Genomic DNA, 8474 nt, shown 5'->3' with positions numbered 1-8474 from the left:
ATTAATCCTCCCCAGCTGTGAGCAACATTGAGCTCTAAATATACCCCCCCCCCCCCCCCAACCCCCCCCCCCCCCCCCCACACACCCTCCCCTTATTAAAAGAAAAAAACTAGGACCCAATACATCCAGGTCACCAATTCTCTCTGATTTATGGCCAAATTCACTTCCTGAGTCTTGTTCACAAACCCCCGTTCGAGTTTTCGGAAATAATGGCCCACGAGGTATATAAAAATTGTTGTTCGTATTATTTATATTTCTTTTTTTTTTTTAGATATTCCTGTACACGTCTATGTATTTTTTCTATTTTTTTTCAAATTTTTTCTTTATTTGGGAAAAGTAGTATTTTTTGGATGGTGCTAATGTTCAAGTTGAATAGATATATATTTTTTTTTTCAAAATGGTAAGAACAGCATGAATCAAAAGTAAATATATAGAAAATATATTTGTAAACTCAATTTTGATAGTTAAGATATTTTAGCTGTAAAAGCATAGGTTTTATATGTAATGTTGCAATATGTAAGTTATTTCTCATATAATTACATATACTGTACACACATGCACACATACATTTATATATATATATATATATATATATATATATATATATATATACATACATATATATATAGATATATATACTGATATATATATATACTACATATATATATATATATATATATATATATATATATATAATATATATAGTTGTTATCTGCTCATATTACGTAGCTAAATGAAATCTCCAGCAGTTTATACAATATTAAATATACGTAAACATAACTACCAACATGATGTGAATTCATACTTGTCGAACGAATGCCATATGCTTCCAAAAAGATATTCTCTTAACTCATGCCGATGTTCTATTTCTAAAAAAAAATTATGTAGCAACTTGGAAAAATAACAATTTTCAAAAACATTGAAAATTGAAAATTAAAAAAAAAAGAAAAAAGAAAAACCGATAGGAAAACATTCGCCCCAAAAACGAACTAAAAGCGCCGACGACCAAACACTAGCTACGTGTACCGGAATATTCGAAAAAGCAAAAAAGCGGGGGCGAAATAAAAAAAAAAAAAAAAAAAAAACGTCAACAAAAAAATCAAAACCCTTTTATATTTCGTGGCCGTTATTTCCGAAAACTCGAAAGAGGTTTGTGGACAAGACGCAGGAAGTGGAATTTGGCGATAAAACTCCACAGAGAATTGGTGACCTGGAGGTATTGGGTATTCCTAGCTTTTTTAAGGTGGGGGGGGGGGTTGATGAGGGGGATGGGGGTGGGTGGGGAGGGGGTGGCTGATATTTATGGCTCAATGTTACTCTCTGGTGGAGTGCGAATAATGCTTTTCTGAAGAGTTATTGATACGAGTTTGTGATGTAGGTTGACTGCTTACGATTCGTAAGTCAATGGATGCAATGTTGATGTATAAGTTCTAATTGGTGATTATTATTATTATTATATTATTATTATTATTATTATTATTATTATTATTATTATTATATTATTATTATTATTATTATTATTATTATTATTATTATTATTATTATTATTATTATTATTATTTTATTATTATTATTTTATTATTGCTGAGGATGACTTTGTTTTATACATTAGGGTACTTATTTTCAATTATTGTTGGATTAGTAAAATTAAAACTCCAGATAATACTGCATGATGCAATTCAAGTCGGTTTAGCTAAAAGAATAAAGCGATGATGATGATGATGATGATGATGATGATGATGATGATGATGATGATGTTATGCGTGTATACATTGATTCACAGTATAAGTAGTCAAATGAATGCTCCAGTTCTTAACGATATTAATATAATTCAAGTCAATTGAACTAGAAGTATATTATGGGTAAATAATAATATATATATATATTATTATATATATATATATTATATATATATATATATATTATAGTATATATATATATATATATAATATATATATATATATTATATATAGTATATATATATATAATGTGTGTGTGTGTGTGTGTGTACATAAACATACATACATGTATTTCTTGACTTTATCTTTTTTGTCATGAAACTCCCACGAAGTGACACGTACCTCCAGCCTCTTCACTCGTCCCTAAAAATAATTCTTTTGGTGGAGCTGACTTGACTCGCTTTCATGCCTTTTTCTATTTTTATTCCTGTCTTTTTCTCCCATTTACTAATTACTCCTCGTTTCTTCGTTTCTGCTTCCTTGGGTTTCTTGATCTTTTGACTCTCTCATTTTCTCATTACCAGTTTTATGCTATTTTATTTTTAATTCTTTGCTTATTGTATTTTTCTTTCTTTTATTTTAAAATTTATTTTATTTTCATAATATTAACCAGTTTGTCCTCTTATCTGCTTTTAATTACTATATCAAAGGTTTATTCTCATTCTGAATTTTTTGAATTTAGATTCCTAATTATATGCTCTTTATATATATTTCTTATTTATGTGTTGCTTATTTCCATACTCTTATTACCCATAATATTCCCTGCTAAATTTATACTTTTTCTTTGACCAATGTATCTTTCTTTTAAGATTGTGTCAATTTCAGGATCAAAGGTACTGGTCCCTGAAGACACTACCAAGGATATCTATATATATATATATATATATATATATATATATATATATATATATATATATATATATATATATATATATTTGTATATATGTGTGTATGTGTGTTATATATATATATTTGACACTTAACATATTTACATTTATACACCCAATATTGTATTGGTAACTGTATGCAGAAATGTAAGTAACTTTCTCTCTCTCTCTCTCTCTCTCTCTCTCTCTCTCTCTCTCTCTCTCTCTCACTCTCTCTCTCTCTCTCTCTCTCTCTTATTACAAAGCACGCCAGTGCACCCATGTTATAGCTTATTTTTTTTCTATAGATACAAAACCTCGGCGCTATTATATTTATATTCATTCAGATAGGATTCTTTTTAGTCAACCCGTGCAATTTTCATGGCTTTTGTTCTACGACCAAACTGAAATAGGATTCCATTCAAAGTTTATTATTAAAACTTCGCTGAAATGAAGGCCGGTGTGGACTCGGTACCAAAAAGGAAATATTGTACATGGCAAATGGAGCAGAGGTTTTACTGACACTAAAAGATGGAGGCGGCTGTTGTGAATAGTGATTGGCTCTGCATAGACGACCTAGACATTCATTTATATAAAGGTTGTAGACTTAGATATTCGTGGTTGATGATTGGCTTAAAAAGGGTGAAATCACTGTTTAATTGAGTTGGTTGTTATAGTTTTTTTTCACATTTGTGTCGTCTTCAAAGCTAAAAGTATTTACGTAGACACTGAGTAGATGTTAATAATTTCCTGAACATTTTCTTGCGAATAGAAAGGAAAGTATGTGATGAACTCACATCATTCTCTCTCTCTCTCTCTCTCTCTCTCTCTCTCTCTCTCTCTCTCTCTCTCTCTCTCTCTCGTGTATAATAATTTATATATATATATATATATATATATATATATAGTATATATCTATATCATACATATATATATATATCTATATATATATATATCATATATATATATATACATATATATATAGTATATATATATATATATCTATATATAGAGTATATATATATATATATACTATATATATATGTATATATATATCTATATATATATATATATATATATATATATATATATATATATATATATATATATATATATATATATATATGTATATATATATATATATATATATATATATATATATATATACATATATATATATATATATTATATATATATATATATATATATATATATATATATATATATATATATATATATATATATATATATATATATATATATATAGTCATATGTCAGATGTATATACTGCGTCGGCATTTAAAATTTCACCCAACCATACCAAGTAAATGCACATGATTACCATCGATACATCCACCAAACATCTCATTTCATAAATCACTAGTAACCAGGAATACGTAGCTCTCTCACTCTATCCTGTCCTTAGAGGAAAATGTATGTGCATTAGCCTGTCATTTATCATTTTAACCTTTTGATCAGCCATATTGGGCGAATATTTGCAGTCCCCTGTAAATTGTAAGTTAAACAGAGGGAGCCGCTGATCAATACGAGTTCGTTCTGTCTAAATAAAAGTTGGGTCACAAGTCTGTGTCCAGGAAGTATTAATTTCCGTTCGCTGAATTTTACAACAGGAACCATTTGGCTCAGAAAGATATAAGGGCTTTAGTTCTTTATTAATTACCTTCGAAATAGAGTTGATTATACACTTAACAATTCTAAGTGCTGCTTTCTTTGGGGGGGTGGTTTAGTAAGTGAAATGCGGAGGGGAAATACCGTAGAGTGTTCTCAATGGGTAGACTGCTTGTAAGTTAAATGCGGAGAGCGGATACCGTAGACGTTTACTAAAATATGTCTGATCCTATCTTGTTGGCGTATACATGGAGAATGTAAGCTTCCTTCCCCGTGTCCTTTTATCGTAATATATGGGTATATTGCACAAACATGCATCGCAACTAAAGTATAGACATGCTTATACATTACATGTATGTATATAGTATATGCGTGTGTGTGTGTTTGTGTAAAAAATAGGCACATATGCTTCGGAAGGACGAATGTAATAAAGATATATATTTTTAAATACCAACATGCAATATTGCATTATTTAGTCAACAGGAAACAGAGTACCAAAGAGACCACAAACATACACACACACACACGCAACCAAGTCAGCGGAGAGATATAGGAGAGAGAGAAGAGAGTAGAGAGAGAGAGAGAGAGAGAGAGACCGACTCTCTTTATCACCACCGCTGTTATTAGATTTTTCCTTGCACGTTACCTCCACAGAGCCATTCTTATATTTCGTGTTTATTGCTATCCGGGCGCCCTTGTGCATTGCCTCCGGCGGGAAGCACCCGAAGGCGGGACACAGATGTATATACTGTGATTAGGGCCCGATGCCATGACTCCCCAGGGAGCCAGGATGCAGTACAGAGGATGTTAACTTTATCCTGCCGTTGATGGTTTCCGAGCCTCGTCGATGCCTCGTAGATTTTTGGTGGGCTTTTATTTTCGCGGTATCTAAGAAGGGGGGAAGAGTATACAGGGGTGTAATCATAGAAACACACACATACATGCAACAAGTTTTGTAATGTACGTAATGGTTTGTAATGTTATGTGTAATGCTTTGTTTAATAGTCTCAGCCACACCTCGTAGTGACGTGAAATACGAGTGATTTCTGTAGTTCCAGATTTTATTTATCTGAGCAATTATATAATTTATTATTTGCAATTCATGAATATATAAAAAAACATACATTTATACTGTAATGTATAACTCACACTTTCGTAGTGACGTGAAATACAAAATGATTTCTGTAGCTCCAGTTTTTTATTTATCTGAGAAGTTATATAATTTATTACTTGCAATTCATAATTATATAAAAACACATACATTTTATTCTAATATATATTCTTTTTTTTTTTATTATTGACAAACTCAACTCATATATTGTTAAATGTTAATAAGACACAGACATTTTATAAAAATCTTTAACTCTTCATACTTAGCAAAAATTACATAAACACAACAACATTCTCCCTCATAAAAATCCACATTAACAATCTATTAGATTAAAACCCACCTATTCATTCCAGCAAAAATGGCGGACAGCATAAACAAAGGAAATCAATCACACGTCAACACAAGAAGGATATTAATCTGCATATGGCTTCGTTTCACAAAATATTAGATTTTTTTCCCAGACATTTTCAAAATATTTCCTGTATTTCAGAAATCAATCAACGTAGCTTTCAGCAAACCACTTTTGAGTCTTCATAGGATTTCCTGGCTCATTAAATTATTTTCTTTTTAAATATTCTTATTTTTCCATGAATTTCGATTCCTCCATGCAAGCTGGACTTCGAATATTTTTATTCGTTTCCTATTTCATAAAATATATCAAATTAAGCTCTGAATTTTACCTCCCCAAAGCAAATTGTACTTTAAATATTTTTCAGAATATTTTGTGAAATTAAATTTTGCTCCAATAATCTATATGAAAAAGTATTTATTTTTTCTGTGTGACATTCGAAAGGTAAATCAGGTCAACGGTAACATATTGAAATTCCCACATTTACCTTAAGTAAATAATAATTAATAATAATAATAATAATAATAACTAATAATAAATCTAATAAAAAATAATAATAATAATAATCATAATAATAATAATAATCTGCATTAAATTGGACTTTGGACATATTTCTTGTAGTTTATAATTTATAGAATTAAAGTGAGGAATATAGTCCCCAACATGGATCCTTTTCCAAGATCATTAAGATTATTATTATCATTATTATCATTATTATTCTTATTATTATTATTATTATTATTTATTATTGATTATTATTATTATTATTATTTATTGTTATTATTATTATTAATTTATCGTTTGAAAAACCAAAGAGGAAAGGGCACCTTAAATCTTTACAATGTAGACCAAGTACCGCCTTATGAAAGAAATCTTTTATACGCAATAAAAATAGAAAGATGAAAAATTTAACATTTGACAAACTCTCAACTACGAAACACTCTCCCCTCCCACACGGAACCCATCGAAAGATAGAAGAGGAGAGAGAGAAGAGAAGAGAGAAGAGACGGAGGCGAGGTAAGGGTACTGAAATCCAATCCCATAAACTATCGGATTAAACAGTTCACTAATTCACCCACATTCTCAATTTCCCATGGAGTCTCGAAATATTATCGTTTTGAAGTTTCTTCACGCTCGTGCGAGTATGGAAACACCCTATAAATTTCTCTGTTCTTTCGTTCTCCGCTCCCCCCCCTGCCTATTGTTTCCCCCTTTTCCCCCTTTTCCTCAAGAGAGAAAGGCTTTAGGTGGTCCTACTTTGCACCTTACCCCTCTTCAAACCCTCTCTTCCCTCTCCCCCCTTTTCCCCCCCCCCCCCCTTTTCCTTTCAGTTTTCGTGTCTTTCTTTCTTTCCCTTGATTTCTTGAACTCTTCTCTCTCTCTCATCCTGTCCTCTCCTCTTCTGGTCGGTTCGCTCCAATCGCTCTTCTCTCATTCTTACATTCTTTCTTACTTTTTTATTATCTCTCCTCTCCTCTCTCTCCTCTCCTCCTTCTCATCTCCTCGTCTCTCTCTCCTCTCTCTACCTTACATTCTTTCTTACTTTTATTTTATCCTTCTTCTCCTCTCTCTCTCTCTCTCCCTCTCTCGCCCGCTCCTCAGCTCCATCTCTCACTCCTCTCTCTCTATTCTTGATGAATCCAGCAATCTGATGTCGAATAAAAGGAAAAGAAATGCCTGAGAAATATTGACATATCGCTGAGAGAGAGATAGAGAGAAGAAAGGAGAGAGAGGAGAGAGAGAAGAGAGAAGAGAGGAGCGCTAGAAGGTGAAATTGGAGGAATGACTCAAAATAAGTTCATGAACCTTTTCGGTCCGTCCCGGGTGACCTATATTAGGAAAATCAATGGTGGCCATATGGATAAACGTTGCGTGAATCGTTTTCAGTTTACAAAGAACCACTTTTTACAACCCTTCCGTAAAGCACGAGTTTTAAATTACCTGTGGATATAGTAATAATAATATATTATAATATATATACTATATATATATATATTAGATAATTATATATTATAATTAATCCAAAAATTGTCCAGCAAAAATTGTGAAATGTCCAAATTAACCATCAATCTTAGGAATAAAGTTTCATATTAAAACATTAAATTTGTAATAATTAATTTTTTTCGGTAAAACGGGTTTAATAATAGGTTTATACGAATGAAAATGCTTGTTATAATATCAGACTTGTAATCTGAAGCAACTCTAAAGCACGTTTAATGTTTGTACAGAAGTTTAAATTTAAACTGAAAAACAAATATAAGATTTTTAAACGTTTGTTCTACAGATACAGGATTTGAATCTAAAACTGAAAAATTTCAAAACACAGGCGACAACGATTCCCACAATACCGGGGAGCCAACGACGTTGCTAGCCAAGGTTCTAAAAGGTACATTACGACCTATTCGACTTATGAAGTAGGCGCTTGTTTTCCTTCCATTGGGGGGGGTTGATCCTTTTGGGTGTAGAGTACAAGACTATGGGCCGAGGGTGGGTTGGGGGTGGGGGATTTAGGGGTTTGGGAGTCAGGAGTGGTTAAGGCAGGCCGCGGGGACGTGGGGAGGGTGGTGGGGGGAAGGTGATTATGAGGTTGAGGGATCATAGCTCATTTTGGGTACAAAGTATATATATCTATCTATCGTCAGCCAGGCAGACGCCATTACAGTATAGTTCTTGCCCTTTGGTGGATGTTGTAGCGTCTGTTGTTGTTATTGTTGTTGCTTGCCTCTCTCTCTCTCTCTCTCTCTCTCTCTCTCTCTCTCTCTCTCTCTCTCAAAATGAGT

Source organism: Macrobrachium nipponense, chromosome 49 (assembly GCF_015104395.2).
Source record: "Macrobrachium nipponense isolate FS-2020 chromosome 49, ASM1510439v2, whole genome shotgun sequence".
Taxonomy (NCBI): Eukaryota; Metazoa; Arthropoda; class Malacostraca; order Decapoda; family Palaemonidae; genus Macrobrachium; species Macrobrachium nipponense.
This window is presented reverse-complemented; position numbering follows the sequence as displayed.